The 14686-nt window shown below is 36.4% G+C and overlaps 1 protein-coding gene across 3 annotated transcripts in view; it reads left to right on the top strand.

Moving 5' to 3' along the window:
- The window catches only part of Kiaa1958 (KIAA1958 ortholog), a 121936-nt gene that overhangs the window by 99099 nt on the left and 8151 nt on the right, over positions 1 to 14686 (top strand). The gene's annotated exons all lie outside the window — the stretch shown is intronic.

Below are 14686 nucleotides of genomic sequence, written 5' to 3'. Positions count from 1 at the left end.
ATTTCTAGAGATAGAGCAAAGAAAGGGGGTTGAGGATAATAATAGCAAATCACACACAACAGTAATTTCATTTTTCTGTTTAGTGGTACTAGATTTTGAACTGCTGTGGGTTTAATAGCAAGGCAGTCACTCTGCCACTTGAGTAACACCTCCAACCTAGTTTACTTTTGATTATTGAAACAGAGTCTGGCTTTGGTCATTACATCCAGCCTTTCCTATTGAGATGCAATCTTGTGTACTTTAGTCTGGTCTCAAACTAAGAGTCTCTCAATTTTGCCTTCCTGAGTAGTTGGGCTGATTTCTTTTTTCTAAGCATTAAAAAGAAAGATACTCAGATGTGTTTATGATCCTATCTATTTGAAAATTGACACCCACCCATAAAAAAAGAAAAGGAAATTGATCAGTTAGGCCTGCCAAAACTGAGTGAAAGAACTGATTATGTAGTAAAGATTGTACCACTTTTAAGATAACATTTTAATATGTGAAATTGAGTTTTATGCAAACAATGAATGTTAAATTCTAATCATAGTATTACTTAAGTCTGAGTATTAAAAGAAACCCATTGTCTATGATGAATTATTATATTGGCTAGCCCTGGAAAGACCTAAGAAGTCTTACAGTTTTCCAATGCTGAAAAGAATAGGTGAACCATGCTGTCCCTCCAGAGAGCAGGGGAAGGAAAAGGAAACAAGAATGGGGGAAAAATCTTCAAACACACATACCCTGGGAATTTTTTACATGTGTCCCTTCCTTCTGTGACACTCTAGACCAAATGAGCTGCTCTTATATCAATAATGCATCCTTTAGGTATGCTGACTGGAAAGTAAAACTGAAAATATCTCATTGACCTCAGTCTTCTTTTCCAAAAGAATAAACAGCCTCTAAGCTGGGCTAAATGCCCAGGTGCTCACACCTTGTTAGAGTTACTGCAGGATGAGCATGCTAGCACTCTTGGTGTTATGTTCCTATATAAATTAAAGATCTATAAAATTTAGGGAGGAAAAACAACTCTGGAACTCTGAGTTAGAAAAAGCGTATAAAAGAGTATCTCTTTTTTTTTCTTTGTAAATTTTAATTGTTTTCTAAACCCTCAATTTTTCACTGAGTAGATTCAAGCTGCCACTTTGCAAATAAGCTGGTTTTGAATGTGAAATTTCAATTTTCATTTTATAGTGTCATATCTTGATTTTTAGCAACTTCTTATGAAACTTACTAGGATAATCTCTAAACAATTGTTTTAATGGATCTCTCTCAACCTATTCCACTTATATTTAGTTCTCAATTATGATTGTGAAATAAACTGATCATAAAATATTTGAATTCCAATGATAGATTATGAAGTAAAAAGTAAATTTCTATTTACATTATAATGTGAATTAATGTGTATATTTACATAGCTATATTACTGATTTGAGGTCAGTCTGCAATATATTCTTTAAATCTGCAGTACATTTTTTAACATCATACTTCAAGACTTAGACATCCTCTGTCAAGAGAATCAAATTTCTGTCAACAAAAATTGGATGTTTCTTGAGTATATTGATTTAGAACTAGTAAAGAAACAAGGGTAACGAACAAAGGAAATTCAAAGCAAAGATACAGAAATAAAAAGTATTTCTCATTCTGTCTTGCTTTTTTTTCTGAAAAAAGTCAAGCACAAATACAAATTTCACAGATTTTTAGTTTTTAAATTATATTTACTAGATCATATTTGAGAAAAATGGAAGAATATCAAGAAAAGGTACAATGTAATTATTAGTCTTTTGTGCAGCAATGAATTTGGCTATACTTCTAATATTTGTTTTGTATTACACTGGAATTAGGAAGCATTTTACCTTTATGCATTCATTCCAAGAGCTTTGAAAATGCTTTGGCACAATTTATTTGTTTATAGTAAGTAGAATCAGGAAGACATCAGCAATATAGAATCTTAACAGTAATTGTGCATATAGTATTTTAGTGATTTTTATGCCTGCTTATTTTCTAAAATCCTTACATTTTATAAATCAAAAACCTTCATAGTGTCACTACAAGTTAATTTATAATTGATTATTTATATTGAATAAAGTACCAGATCCACATTTACTATTAGTCTACGTAGATTAACCTTATCGAACTGAACTTTTCTATCTATAATCTACAATATCTACACTATTCCAACTTTTTAAATAGCATTTTTAATGGAAGAACTTCTGTTTTATAAAGCATATAAAGCCAAAAACCATTACAATTTCTATGCATTATATAGTGTTCAGTGATGTCATTTTTGATATTTTGCATGTTCTAGGTGCTCTTTCATATCTGTGTGGTGTTCATGTGGAATTGTCAACTATTGCTGCTGTCACTTATTGCGGTTAAGCTGGAGAATGGTGCTTCAAGGCTGTGCCAGTCAACATTTGTATGTGGGACTTGAGAAAATATGTACTTTGTTGTTTAATATTTTGAGCCAGCACTTAATGGCTTCTACAGAAGGAAATATTGTAGTTGTCAAGTGGTGCCAAACTTGAATGTCTTGATTTATCTGTGTCATTCCAGACTAGGTCAGCTTTTTTTTCCAACTTTGCTAATTCTTTGTAAAAAGAGAAAGAAAGTGCAAAGTTTGAACTCTTCCGGTACTCCTATCCCTTGTATCTTTGCTCCTTTTTTCTTCTTTTAGACACTTGTGCACCTTACAGAAAAACCCACTACAGGAGTTGGGGATTTAGCTCAGTGGAAGAACACTTGCCTGGCAAGTGCAAGACCTTGAGTTCGGTCCTCAGCTCTGGAAAAAAAAGAAAAGAAAAGAAAAACCCACTAAAATTACCAGGGGAGGGGGCATCATAATTTTCCCATATCTAACTAGATCAGTTTAGGTTGAAGTGGGTAACAAATAACTGTGGGATACATAGATTAATTTAGTTGGCTATCATGGCTTGTTGTTTTGAGTTGTATTTAACAAGAATATTTAGTAATCACAGTCTGCTTTTGAGAGACCACTGATTTTTGCATTCTATATCTGTATAGACTTCCTGAGTTGCTTATTGGCCACCTGTTTGGTACAAATCCTGGTAGTTTTCATTGTGGGCCTGAACAGCTCCAAACTATGAGAGTAGGCACAAATTTGTTTTAACAGATGAACTCCACTGTTAAAGTTCAACATGGGAGAAATATCATTTTACTTATTAAAAATAAGGGAAAACTATCAAAATACTAAGGCTACTTCCTGGGGGGGATTTTTTTACCTTTTTATTGTTACTATAAAGGTGATAAATGAAGTGGTTACAATTACATAAGTCAGGTTATGAGTACATTTCTTTTTGGACAACATTACCCAAGAAGGCTGCTATAGCACCATTCCAAAATGCCTCACTTAGTGCAAGGTTTTCTATCAGTTCAGTGGGTCCTTTAATGAAGGGGTGATCTTCTGAATTATATAGAGGCTTTGTGTAACTGTCAGAGACATAGTGACAGCTATCGCTCTATTTGGATACATTGCTGCTGAAATTACTGATTTAATTCTAAGAATATGAAATTAATTCATCAAGCCCCCACACACATTTCTTTGCTTAAAAGAAAGGCAGATTTTAACTATGAGCTTTTCCTCCAGAATATGCTTTAAACATTTACCCATCAATGAGGTGATAAAGCAATAAAAATAAATTCAATTATGTATGATTTAAAGAAGGGCTGCCTTTGTCTATTGGCCTCCAGGGTCACACAAAAGCATTTGTTGATTGCTGCATAAGGAGTTTGCAAGCAAAGCCTTTACCAAGAATTTCTTTTATATTTTGGACGCCAAAGATTGTGACATAATATAGCCTGATGAGTACCAGTTTCTTGTAGATAGCAACAGGCACACGTGTTTAAATCTTGCTCTTGGATTTTCTCCCTCCTTTGAGTCTTCTCTATATTTTCTATATCTCTTTGTCCTGAGGCCTTTATGCCTAAGGCAATTTTTATCAAAATACATATATATATTTATTAGGCTTCTAATTTATAGCGTTTCCATCTCCCCTGCCCCACTTCACGACTAAACATTCTCACTGCTAAAGACAGTTTTTCCAGAATAGCCTCCTGATGAGTAAAGGAGTAAGTAACAGTTTGTACATTTTACATTATAATATGGAAATAGGACTATAATGCCATTGCCTGAAAGCTAGTGAGAAAGTGGATACTTAATTGTGTGTGTGTGTGCACACGCACCTTTGCGCATGTGTACACATATGCATGCTAACATACATGCCAATACCTAGGTTTAAACTCAGGGCCTCTTGCCCTCACTTGACTTTTTGTGTTCACAGCTCGTGCTCTACCACTTGAGCCACAATTCTACTTCTGATTTTTACTGGTAACTGGAGATAAGAATTGAGGATTTGTCTGCCCTAGCTGGTTTCAAACTGTGATTCTCAGATCTCAATCTCCTGAGTAGTTAGGATTTATAGGCATAAGCCACTGGGGCCTACTGTGGATGAATTTCTTCTAATTTAACAGAATCACTCTGTGATTCATCTCTGTTAAAATGAAGGCGCTGCATGGTTTTGCAAAATAAATGCTGCATTCACCAATATGTTTAAGGTTCCTTTTAACTTTCACTTAGAAGTTAGTTGGGAACAAAAAGACAGGTTTATCATTTTAAGAGCAGACATATGTTTAGAAATATATAATAACCACAGTTAATATTTAGAAAAACCTATGAGAAAAGATAGCTTGTACTGTATGTACTGTACTGTTCTTTGAGGGTACATTTGCTTTTCCCTAATTTGATGGAATGTCTTTTTTCTGTGTATTTTCTGATCTCTTGGCCTCTAACTGGGTTATGTGGAAGAAAGCACTTATGTGTCAGTTTCACTGAAATCATATTAAAAACTTTTTAAGCTGCTACATTGTGAAAGGAAGAGGAGAAAGGTGAATTGAACTGGAGGGAAATATTGTTAATATATTAAGACATGTGGCTTTGGTGCTCTTGGTCAGCTAACCCTCTGCCAGTTGACACTTGTAACAATATGAACCTTTTTTTTGTTGTTGTTAATAAAAGTATATAGTACTGTTTTCTTTTCTTTTTTCTTTTGCTTCTCACTGATCTTTTACACTAAGATGTGTTCATTTGTATCAGCTCATTGTTTTTGCTTCATATTTGTCTGTGTGCTTGTATTCTAAATAAAGTTCTAGTTTTGTGTCCCAGTAGTCTATTCCATTGTATGTATAATGTTTGCCTCTGATGTACTGTAATTATTGTTCTTAATATTTGTTGGTACACCTACCATTTATGGAAATAAGAAAAGCAGTCCAATAAAATCAGCTAATGTGTGTCAATAATGTCTCTAAATTGAGTGCATGCTTTAGTCACAGTATTTTGTCTGTATTTGAGTATGATGACCAGTCTTTGTTCACTTAATAAATTGTTTTCTGTAAAGCTGGCTGATTTTTGTAACTCCAATAAGCTATATATAAGACAAATTGAACCACATTATGAAAGAAAAAAATCTATTCACCTGGACTTTTGAGTAATCCCAGTATATAGTTATTGTACTGAGCCACACAGGTACAGGGATACTTCTAGCCTCTGATGAGGGGGAGAAGTAAGCATTTGTGCTCATGTAGAGTCTTGCAGCTGTTAAGAATTGATGGCTGATTTAGGCTTCTTAGAGCCCCAGGCTGAAAACTCTGTTTATGGAGCAGAAATCATTGCCATACATAGTAAACTGGGTATCTTGTCTTTCTCTCTGTAGAGCTCTGCTGGCTATTTTTTCTTCATCTCCAGTATTCTTGTCAGATGCTTTTTAAAGTAGGTACAAAGTTATGCCAAACTAAGGAAATGTTAGATCGTAGACTTACTTTTAGAAAAAAAAATCTCTTTATTCAGATATAATTCTCCATGTGTCATCTTGCATTTGGCATGTAGGGCATTGTTCTTCAAGCAGAATAGGAATAGCTCCTCAATTATGGCTAGGTTGGCTAACTTTAGGCAATTTGTTGTTTTATAAAAGTAATTTATGTTGTATTGAAAATGCAGAAGAATTACTATATTTTTAGTAAAGAACTCATCATTAAACACACTTGCAAGTTATACATTTAAAATGTGGGGCTAGGAATGTGACTTAGTTATAGAATGCTTGCTTAACATTCGTGAAGCCCTGGGTTCAATTCCTCATAAATAGAAAAAGCCTGAATTGGTGCTGTGGCTCAAGTGGTAGAGTGCTAGCCTTGAGCACAAAGAACCTTCGGGACAGTGCCAAGGCCCTGAGTTTAAGCCCCAGTACTGGCAAAAAAAAAAAAATGTGATTGGTGGCAGGGAATATGGCTTAGTGGTAGAGTGCTTACCTAGCATGCATGAAGCCCTGGGTTTGATTCCACAGTACCACATATGCAGAGAAAGCTGGAATTGGTACTGTGGCTCAAGTGGTAGAGTGAACCGAAGCAGCTCAGGGACAGTGCCCAGACCCTGAGTTCAAGTCCCAGGACTGGCAAAAAATAAATAAAAATGTGGTTGATATTACTTCTTTGCTAAGAAAAGAATATGACAGTTCAACTTGAGGAGTATTTACCTACAAGTCAGAAAATGTTTATTCTAAAGTTTTAAAGTTATTCATCATGAATATTTGGGGAGTTAAAATGAATATATATAAACTACTTAATGTTGTTGATTTATTATCTCAAAACATAATTTAAAAAGTAAACTGAATTTTGTGGAAAACAACTGTGATCCTCAGATCTCAGCCTCCTGAGTAGATAAAATTATGAGTGTGAGCCACCACTGCCTGGCTCTAGATTAGAACTTTTAACATTTTGGTGTTTTATTTTGGAGTTTCTCCACCCATAAATAATATCCAAAAATTGTCATTAAATTATATCTTTTTTTATTTTTGGGTCTGGTCGTGGGGCCTGAACTCTGGGCCTGGGCGCTGTTCCTCAGCTCTTCAGCTCAAGGCTAGCACTCTACCACTTGGGCCACAGTGCCACTTCCGGCTTTTTTCTTTTTGCTTATGTGGTGCTGAGGAATCGAACCCAGGGCCTCAGGCATGCAAGGCACCTTCCCAGCCCTCATTAAATTATATCTTGTACATTTATAAGTGATCTCTAGTATTTGAAAATGGGTTGTTGCTACATAATATTCCATTGTACAAATGTACCAAGACCTATTTTACTTTTGATGGATTGAATTTGTTTACAGTTCTTACTTTAAATTTTTTTTTTTGGTCAGTTGTGGGGCTTGAACTTTGGGCCAAGGCGCTGTCCCTCAGCTCTTCATCTACCACTTGAACCACAATGCCACTTCCAGCTTTTTCTGTTTATGTGGTGCTGAGGAATCGAACCCAAGGCCTCATGCATGCAAGGCAAGCGCTCTACCACTGAGCCACCTTCCCAGCCAGTCCATGAAATTCTTTTTTTTTTAATTTTATTTTATTTGTGAACATGCTGTACAGAGGAGCAGTCCATGAAATTCTTATTTCCAGTTAACCAACAAGAAAGCCAAAAATGGAGCTGTGGCTCAAGTTACCAGTAGAGTGCTTGTCTTGAGCACAAATGCTCGGGAACAGTGTCCAGGTCCTGAGTTCAAACCCCAGGGCTGCCCCCACCAAAAAGTTTACTGTTAAAAAAAAACTCTTTGCACATACATTTCTTTTATAATCGCTAATGAAATTCTTAGGATAAATTCCCAGAAGAGGGAATTTTAGGACAAATTATAAGAACATTTGATTTTTTTTTTCCATAGCCAAAGTCCTAGTGATTTTTTAAATATCATTCAAATATAAAATGTTCATCCTTACTGTAAAACTGAAAGTCTCATGATGCTAAGGTGATATTTAGAAATATAATCATAAATAGATGGTTTGAATCTTATTTTTCTCATAAGAAATGTAATCATGTTGTGCTATTTTCTTAGAATGAGTTTTCTTTTTAACCTAGGTATATACTGTGAACTTATTTTCATGTTAACATGTAGAAGAGTAGCATAATTTGTAATAATGCATTAAAATTTGTGTAATCAATCATTACTAATGGATTTTTGGTGGACATCTTTATTTTTGTATACTTACGTATTTTTTCATTTAGCTAATACTTGCCCACCAAAAAAGTCAGAAGTAGAGCTATCACTCATATAGTATAGTGCTACCATTGAGCATAAAAGCTAAGGGACGGGGCTGGGAAGGTGGCTCAGTGGTAGAGCGCTTGCCTTGCATGCCTGAGGCCCTGGGTTTGATTCCTCAGCACCACATAAGAAAAAAGAAAAAAGCCGGAAGAGGCACTGAGTTCAAGCCCCAAGAACAGCACTGAAAAAAAAAAAAAGTTGGGCTGGTGTGGACATCACTTAGATGTGTCAGACCTCTTTTTTTTCTTTCTTTCTTTTTTAAAACTATTTTTGCTAGGCTGATACATAATGCATAGATTTCATTTTAATTGTAATGTCTGGCTTATTAATGTGTTTCATTACTTATATTTCTTTTGTGAATAATTGCTTATCATTTCCTGAGATAATCATCTTTTCTTCATTGATTTGTTGAAGCTTTTCATAAGTCCTTTGTCATTATGTTTTCTAAGTATTTTATCTACTTCTGTATATTGACTTTAAAATCTTCAATGCAGAAATTTTTTAATGTTTAAGTTATCTGATCTGTTCATCTATTTCTTATAGCTTCTAGACTGTGTCATGCTGAGAAAGGCCTTTCCTCGCTCCCAAAGTCATGAAAAATCATTATCTTTATAGAAACAATTTTTTAAGCCATTTAGAAATTGAGGGTAGAGGACTTAGGAAATAGAAACCTAAATTTGCTTTTGTTGTTGCTTTTCCAGTGTATTGGTTCAAACTAATGAAGAGCCTGTCCTTTCCCCAACAGTTTGAATTAGTCTTGATTATATACTCAATTTGCATATTTACGTAACCAAGCTCTCTGATGTAGCACTGATTGGCCTGTTTCTTTTTTTTTTTTTTTTTTGTCGGTCGTGGGGCTTGAACTCTGGGCCTGGGCGCTGTCCCTCAGCTCTTCAGCTCAAGGCCAGCGCTCTACCACTTGAGCTATGCCACTTCTGGTTTTCTGGTGGTTTATTGGAGATAGGAGTCTCACGGTCTCTCCTGCCCGGGCTGGCTTTGAACCGCGATCCTCAGATCTCAGCCTCCTGAGTAGCTAGGATTACAGGCGTGAGCCACCAGCGCCTGGCTGATTGGCCTGTTTCTTTACCAATAATCTGTAGTTTAAACTATTAGTCTTAGGATACATTTTCATATCTTTTAGGACAAAAATCTTAATTATTAGTTTTATAATCATCTTTTTAATTTACATAGACTCCTTTAAACTTTAAACCTGTCTGATAAGTAACAACAAAAGGGAGTAAACTAAAATTATATTGAATTTAGAACTTTTTGAATATCTCTAGGTACATGGTATTATAATTCTTATTGGGAAAAATATAATTTTAATGGTTTTGAGGCAAGTTTTCTTACTGAATTGTACTGGATAATGAATAGTCATTGAAAGTATAGCTTTGTTAATGTTCATAAAGCAAACATATTGCTATATTACCACCTAAGGTAAGACAGAATTATCTGAACCCCAGAAGCTTTCCCCATGTGCTTTCCCTGTTATATCCCTAAGACAACCACTACACTAACCTTTATACTCAAGTAATTTTGTAGTTTTAAATTGCTTGTGTAATTCATTTTTATGAGCCTAGCTTGCCTTTTTACTTCTTGATGCCTTGTTTTGTTGTTGTTGTTGCTTGGTCATAGGGCTTGAACTCAGAGCCTGGGTGCTGTCCCTGTGCTTTTTTGGGCAAGGCACCACTTTGAGCCACAGCTCCACTTCAGGTTTTCAGTTGGTTAATTGGAGAGGAGTCTCACAGAATCTGGGCGCTGGTTGTTCATGCCTGTAATCCTAGCTACTCAAGAGGATGAGATCTAAGGATCATAGTTTGAAGACAGCATGGGCAAGAAAAAAAATCTGTGACTCTCATCTCTAATTAACCACCAGAAAACTGGAAATGACACTGCGGCTCACAGTGGTAGAGCACTAGCACAAAAGCTCAGGGAGAGAGCCCAGGCCCTGAGTTCAAGTCCTCAAACAACCAAAAAAAAAAAAAAAAAGTCGACTTTCCCGCCACAGCTGGCTTCAAACCAGGTCTCAATCTCCTGAGTAGATAGGATTACAGGCATGAGCCACCAGCACCCAGCTCTTGAGTTTTTAGTTTTGTTTTTTAATAGAAATACATGTTTGTTTGTTTTTTTTTGTCAGTCGTGGGGCTTGAACTCTGGGCCTGGGTGCTGTCCCTCAACTCTTCAGCTCAAGGCTAGTGCTCTACCACATGAGCCACAGCACCACTTCTGTGTTTCTGAGTGGTTTATTAGAGATAAGAGTCTCACAGACTTTTCCTGCACGGGTTGGCTTTGAACTGTGATCCTCAGATCTCAGCTTCCTAAGTAGCTAGGATTACAGGCATGAGCAACCAGTGCCTGGCTCATGCTTTGCATTTTAATAAAACTGAATTTATCAATGTTTTATTTATGTAGTAGTGATTTTAATGCCATTTAGGTGATCTCTTCTAATCCTTTTAAGTTTTATTTTGCCATTCAAATTTAGTTCACAGGTCATTTACATTTTTGTTGTTATTGTTTATAAGGTAGGGATTCAGTTTTCTCTTACTGTTGTAATGATTTTTGTAATTGTATTTCATTCTTGTAGTGTGTGTGTGTATATATATATGTGTGTGTGTACCAGGCCTGGGGTTTGAATTCAGGGCTTGGCACTGTCCCTGAGCTTTTGTGCTCAAGGCTAGTCCTCTGCCACTTTGAGCCATAGCTGCACTTCTGGTTTTCTGGTGGTTAATTGGAGACAAGAGTCTCAACAGCCTTTCCTGCTGGGAGTGGCTTTAGAACCACAATTCTCAGATCTCAGCCTTCTAAGTAACTAAAGTTAAAGGCATGAGCCAACAGCATCCCACTAGTTCTTGTAATTTTATGAGGAAGTTATCACTTTTTTTAACTAGCAGAGTCTTATAGATTTGACGTTATTTTTCTTAAATGCTAAAAAAATTTACTGATGAAATCCATTTGCATCTGTTGGTTTTTTGATGGGCTTTTTAATTGTACTCAGTTTCTTTTTTTATAAAGAACTATTCAAATTTTATATTTTTATTTGTTAAAGCTTTGAACTTTCTAGATATTTGTACATTTCATCCAAATTTTCAGATTTATTGGCATCAAGATATTCATAATATCTTATGCAGTGTCTTAAGCTATTTGTATGATCTGTAGTGATAATCCTCCTTTCATTTTTATATATTTCCCCCTTTTTTTTTTTTTTTGCCAGTCCTGGGGCTTGAAGTCAGGGCCTGGACACTATCCCTGAGATTCTTTGTGCTCAAGGCTAATGCTCTACCACTTAAGCCACAGCGCCACTTCTGGTTTTTTCTGAGTAGTTTATTGCAGATAGGAATCTCAGACTTTTCTACCTGGGCTGGCTTTGAACCGAGAACCTCAGGTCTTTGCATCCTGAGTAGCTAGGATTACAGGCATGAGCCACCAGTGCCCGGCTGCTTTTCTCTTTTTTAATCTTTACAGTTTTCAAATTTCATCTTTTTAGGGGCTGGGAAGATGGCTCAGTGGTAGAGCGCTTGCCTTGCATGCTCGAGGCCCTGGGTTCGATTCCTCAGCACCACATAAGCAAAAAGAAAAAAGCCGGAAGTGGCGCTGTGGCTCAGGTGGTAGAGCGCTAGCCTTGAGCTGAAGAGCTGAGGGACAGCACCCAGGCCCAGAGTTCAGGCCCCACGACTGGACCCCCCAAAAAAAATTTCATCTTTTTAAATTTTCATGTAACATTACTTTTCTAAAAATTTATATATGTCCTTCCTGTTCACTGACTTTTGTTATTATTTCCTTTCTCCTACTTTCTGAGTATACTTATGTTTGTTGGGTTTTTTTGTAATAATCTTGGTGATATTCAACCATACTTCTCAAATCTATTTAATGCTATTATCTTTTGTTTAGAGATACAATTAACAGCATCTTAGATCATTGGTATGTTAGTTGTCATTCAGTTTGAAATATAATCCCATAGATTTTCCCCCTTTCTTCAGAAGTTAATTATTCATTATATGTAAATATATACTTTTGCTTATGTATTTATATTTTATATGCATATTTAAGTTTTCCAATATCTATTTTTCCTATTTCTTCCTTTACAGTGATGTCTACTCTTTATTAAAAGATGAATTCTGCTCTTGTATCATTCTAATAATATGTTTGTGATTTTTTGTTTATTTCCTGAATGAACTAATAGTGGTAGGGAGATGTGTATAGAGAATGTAGTATAAGGCTTGTGACTTTGATGACTTTGATTTTCCCTAACTTCCAGGTCATATTAATTTGTGTGCTCACCCTTTAAAATTGAGGTCTAGATTATTATTGTTGGTAGCTGATGGGAATTTTGTTAAATATTATTAGAAGTTCTTATTTGAGACATTTGGGCTGAGCCTACTTCTGCAGTTAATAGTTGACCACAGTGCTGTTCAGGTGAGCTTCGCCCAGCCTTCATCAGTCACTGAAGAAGTGTCCATAAAGAGGTTTGATTTCAAAGCACTCACTGGCTGCAAGCTGGGATGTGGAGAACTCAGTTGTAGATAGAAGGAGAAAAAAGTGTTATGTGAGATACATGTGCATTCAGGGTATTCTTTGTTGCTTTTCTTTTGTCCTGGGGGTCCATTTGAACTTCCAGAGTTACCTGGGGCAATATTCACTTTTCACTGTGACCTTAGACGTAGCCTTCTGCAGCAGATTCTCCTCACGTCACACAACTGTGTGCTACCATCTGTGCTAGTGGGAAATGTTGTAAGGTCATATCAGGCAGTCCTTAGACTACACCATATCCTGTGGTCCATTCCCACTCCCAGCTCTTCCTACCTTGGAAACACTCTCAAGTTTTCCCTTAATAGTCCCCCTCTTTCCTTTAGTCAGTGTATTTCTCCAGCAATATAATTTCCTAAAAGTTTCCTCAACAGCATATCATGGCAATTTCTACTGCCAAGATTTTTTCAAGCCATGTGTTAATACGTAAATGTAATTTAATATGAACTCTAACCATGAAAGAACAATATAGTTGTTTTCACACAATTCCTTTCTCTTTGTGTATGCACATAAGCATTCTTTATACAACTATCGATTTGGATTTTGGTTTCCATTTTTCATGTACAGTCCCTGTTTCTGATAAAAAAAATGAAGCAAGTGAAAGTATTTAACACTGTGTAGTTGTTTAGTGTTACCATTAAACTTAATCATCTTGTGTGAAACTGTAGTAGTTGTTAGAATGAGTCAGTTGTCCAAAGTAAAGGTTAATTTGAGAAAGTTTGGAAAACAAGATATTTTCTTTCTTTTTTTTTTTTTTTTGGGTCCGGTCGTGGGGCCTGAACTCTGGGCCTGGGCGCTGTCCCTCAGCTCTTCAGCTCAAGGCGCTCTACCACTTGAGCCACAGTGCCACTTCCGGCTTTTTTCTTTTTGCGTATGTGGTGCTGAGGAATCGAACCCAGGGCCTCGAGCATGCAAGGCAAGTGCTCTACCACTGAGCCACTTTCCCAACTCAGAACAAGATATTTTCTTAAGCACAAATAGATAATAATATCTAACTTGTATCAACTGGGAATTTTACCCTATAGTACCTGATCCCTATCTTGTAGTATCCAGAGCAGAGTCAACCCCAGTCCAAGTCCTGACTTTGCCTTTTCCAAACACTACCGCTTAAGTAGCCCAGGGATTTGCACTGAGGGGACCTCACTAAATACTGCCTGAGTCAATGTATGAAGTTACTTAAATGTATAAGGTTCAGTTTCCTTGTCTATAAAATAGGCATAATAAGCCTAGCACTAGTGGCTCATACATGTAATCCTATAAGGTCAGTAGTTCAAGACTAGCCTGGGCAGGAAAGTTGATGAAACTATCTCCAAATTAACCACCAGAAAATTAGAAGTGGGACTGTGGCTCAAAGTGGTAGAACACTAGCCTTGCGCAAAAAAGCTCAAGGACAGCACCCAGGCCCTGAACTGAAGCCCTATGACTGACAAAAATAAAAATGAAAGACAAAATTATGTGTTCCACTATAGATTATAGCTAATTTATGTAAAGCTTCTTGGCACATACCAGGCATTCAATTAGTGATTGGTATGATAATAAGTTTTATATAAAATTCTTTCATTAATATCAAGCAAGTTCTCCAAATAGTAGTTAACAAAGTTAATGGATGAGGAGGGTAAGAGGAATATGTCTGCATAACTCAGATGCTTCAGAGAATGATTCCCCCATTATTTACTGCACTAGTAATGGGAACGCTGGGTAAATTAAAGCATATGTGTGTATGTGCGTTCCAAAGTGTGAACCCAGAATCAGGATGTGTATCAAGGGCATAGGCATTGTCCTCTGTACATACAAACCAATTGAAGAGAGAGATCTGACACAGTCCTCAGGAAGAGTAAGGAAATTGTGAAGCATACTCTAAAGGGGAGACTGTAGAGGTTGAATTAGTAAGCAGAAAGATTAGAGATAAGTGAATCTGGAACTAAACAAAAAAAAAAGTATGCTGTCTAGCACAAGGACAAAGCGAACATTATTCAGGATGTGAGTAGGAGCCCTATATGCAGAGACTACTGGATTCGTTCTTAGGAGATTGGTGGTTTGGTATAGAGAAACCCCTCAGAGGGAGCACAAATGGACAGGTAAAGTGAAAGT

This window comes from Dipodomys ordii, unplaced genomic scaffold (genome assembly GCF_000151885.1).
Source record: "Dipodomys ordii isolate 6190 unplaced genomic scaffold, Dord_2.0 Scaffold67, whole genome shotgun sequence".
Lineage (NCBI taxonomy): Eukaryota > Metazoa > Chordata > Mammalia > Rodentia > Heteromyidae > Dipodomys > Dipodomys ordii.
This window is presented reverse-complemented; position numbering and strand designations above follow the sequence as displayed.